This window comes from Ciconia boyciana, chromosome 2 (assembly GCF_034638445.1).
Source record: "Ciconia boyciana chromosome 2, ASM3463844v1, whole genome shotgun sequence".
In the NCBI taxonomy this organism is placed as follows: domain Eukaryota; kingdom Metazoa; phylum Chordata; class Aves; order Ciconiiformes; family Ciconiidae; genus Ciconia; species Ciconia boyciana.
In genome coordinates this window covers 166,404,096-166,407,118 of record NC_132935.1, presented here as the reverse complement: position 1 = coordinate 166,407,118, position 3,023 = coordinate 166,404,096, and the positions used below count along the sequence as shown (strand labels likewise).

General features: G+C 42.3%; 1 long non-coding RNA gene across 1 annotated transcript; it reads right to left on the bottom strand.

The window, feature by feature from the left end:
- Positions 1–611: 611 nt before the first annotated feature.
- LOC140647202 (uncharacterized) lies at positions 612–2,710 on the bottom strand. Its single transcript, XR_012040697.1, has 3 exons — positions 2,592–2,710; positions 1,209–1,302; positions 612–739 (listed from the first exon to the last, which is right to left on the bottom strand). It is a non-coding gene; the product is annotated as an uncharacterized lncRNA (long non-coding RNA).
- Between the last annotated feature and the right edge of the window lie 313 nt (positions 2,711–3,023).

Below are 3,023 nucleotides of genomic sequence, written 5' to 3'. Positions count from 1 at the left end.
TTCCCTGGGAAAAAATTACCTGATCCTTGGGGACAAGAATTTGACCTTTCAAGCCTGTTTATCTCTGAGAGCAGCACACCACATGATGGAGATAGGCTCACTCTGGGTCCTGTGATGGAGACTGGCTGTCTGTGTTCACACCATGAGGAAAGGCCTTTAATGAAGCATTGCAGCTGAGGAATGCACTTTCCAAATAAAACTGTTCGCTCCAGATCCCTGGCTGCTTCCCTCCCATAGTCTGACTCCAAACACCCAGGCACAGATGGCTGGCAAAGCTCAGAGCAATCTGACCAGCTGTGACCGACACAGAGTCCTGGAAGGCCTTGGCAAATGTGAATGCAGTGGATACAGGTGTAATTGTTGGGGCATTTGAAACAAGAACTAGTTGAATGAGATTTACACATCTTATTGGAGACTTGGCAAGTCTGTGGACATAACTTGTGAGAATGTTTTTAGGAGCTCTTTCATCTTTCTTTTTTTTATTCGAGTAAAAGCAGTTTGCTCTCAGCTCTCTCCTCATGTGCACAACCCAATGTCAGTCTGATTAATAATGTCAGTGGAGGATATTAATTCAGAGAAAAGGTTTTCCTCTTGGCCTGGGATGAGGCTGTGGCTCTTCCTTTGCAGTCTGCATGAAGGTTTTGGCTGTCTCTGACAGCACCCAGCTGGCTATACTTGGTGATGTTGCTTTCCTTCTTGGTGGGTGGCTCCAAGTGTCAGACCGGGGTGGAATCAAGGCCTGGGAACACATGTCAGAGATTTATGTTAGCTGGGATGAGCTCAGAGTAGTTCCCTTTGAAATGCTGGAGGAGCAGAAGATGACTGTGATGTAACACAATCTCTCTTTATCAACTTGGAGGATCCAAGTGATCTTATGCAGTGCTTGTGTCCCACCACCATAATGGAAAGTTGTCCTCCCTGCACTCTGTAGAACCAGCTTTCCCCAGTTCTCTTCCCACCTCACTTTCCAGCACCTTGTTTGCTAGATTCCCCTCTCAGCCCTCCCAGCTTCTCCACCCACTGTTGTTTCTCCGTCTTCCTCACCCTCCCACATCATCACCATCTCAGCATCACGCCCCGTCATAGGGTTATTTTCAAGATCCTACACCAGAGAAGTCACTCAGGGAGGAGGATGTGGGCTTGATTCAGTCATCCACACATTGGTGTGTGGAGTCCTTTAAGACATGCAACGTATTTTGAGTACTTACTTGCACCTGGCAGATTTGACACCAGCCTTGTGTTCTTGCAGAGCAACGGCTGCCCGAGAGGATACTCCGAGGCATCTTAAATGGCATTAGATACCTGTCACAGACAGTTGAATTGAGTACCCTTCACATATCCAATACAGTGCAGTTTAGCACTTTAATTTATGTTCCTGAGGGGAACCGCTGGCTAACTAGCTAGCTGTTACAGTAATAGCAATCTGCAACCAGTAATTCACCCTGAGAGGAAAACGAGAATCTTAACCAATGGAATTTTCCATGTGTCCATCTCTCAATATGAAGAAAAATACCAAATCACAAAATGACATGCCAAGGCTTTCCATCTAATTGGTAGTAACCTATTAAAACTTCTTTCAAACTGTCTTTTTTACTTTTAATCAATTGTGTATTGGCTTTGCAGCAAATTCCATTTGTTCCCCCTTGTCTCATCACTGGCATGTCAGACATCAATACTTCAAACTCTCTGTGCCTTGGTTTCCTATTCTCCTATCCTTACTAATTTAAGGTAACCCTACTTCTTTAAGCTCTGATCCACCAAACTGCTTAAGCAAGCACTAAACGCTCATAAAGTTCTTCTTGTGTCTGCATACTTTGTTTAATAGGGAGAGATTTAGGCATATTACATGAAGGAAAATTCATGCTTCAAAATTGTATTTAATTGATGACAGAGAAAGGAAATTCCTTAGGGTCAAGTCTGTCTTTTATTCTGTGAGGACAGCACCATCATTATAAAGTCTGTAGCCTCACAGCAACACAAATGGCAAAACATTATTCTTACATTTCACAGACTGGAAAATGCCATTCAGAAGGATATATATCTGCTAACCAAGGATGTACAGCGTGTTCTCTACTGTGTGGTTTTGAGATAGTTTTACATTTCTCAAGTTAGTGGGTCAATTTTTCTGGAAATTCAGTTCCACGGGCTAATAAATCTCACTGTTCGTAGGGTTTATCCCAGACTAACTGCAGTCCATATTAATCTTATTACATTCCTCCCTTGCATGATCCTGTCTCTCTGTGCAGTTTTAAATACCCCTAGCAAGCACACAGATGCATTTCTTCAGTGACATGAACGCAGTCCACAGATGTTTGCTGTCCACTGCAAATAAGTGAATGTGACAATGAAAGTTCTGACTTGCATTGAAATTTGGGGTAAGTTTAGTATTTTTTTTGCCACTGAATGGCTGATAGTATCATGAATGAACAGACAGGTGGTAGTATTGTTGACTTTTTGCTTTAGTTTTTGGACCCTTCAATAACTTTTTTGGCATCCATTTTGATCAAAAACACCAAAGTCAGTTTGGTTCAAATCCCCTCCGGGAATGCCCGGATCCCCATATTAGCTTAGCTTTGCTTATTAGTTCATACCTTTGCACAGTGAGGGCTCAGGCTTTCATCTCAGTTGTTCCACTTCCTCATTATAGGGGGATTAGTCAAATCACATCAGCAAATGGATCTGCAGTGCTGGCCCTCAGTAGTGTGAAACCTTCACAAGGAAGAATTTTAGAATATGACTCTGAGTCAGAAGACTTGCTTCTTGAACAAGAATTAACTAGAGCTGTGTGAAACTTGGCAGATCAAAATCTCAGAGGTTGTGCAAAGTTGAAAAAAAAAAAGAAGAAAAATTAAAAAAAAACATTGATGCTTCTGTTTGCATTTCTGGAGTTTCTCAGAGATTCTGTCTTTGGTCAACTCACAAGAAAGGGTCTATTGGCTTTGAGTTGTACTTCACAAGTCACAGATATGTTTTTAGAGGAAGGAAACTTCATTACCAGCTTATCGGTTGGGGCCTGTAGAGGT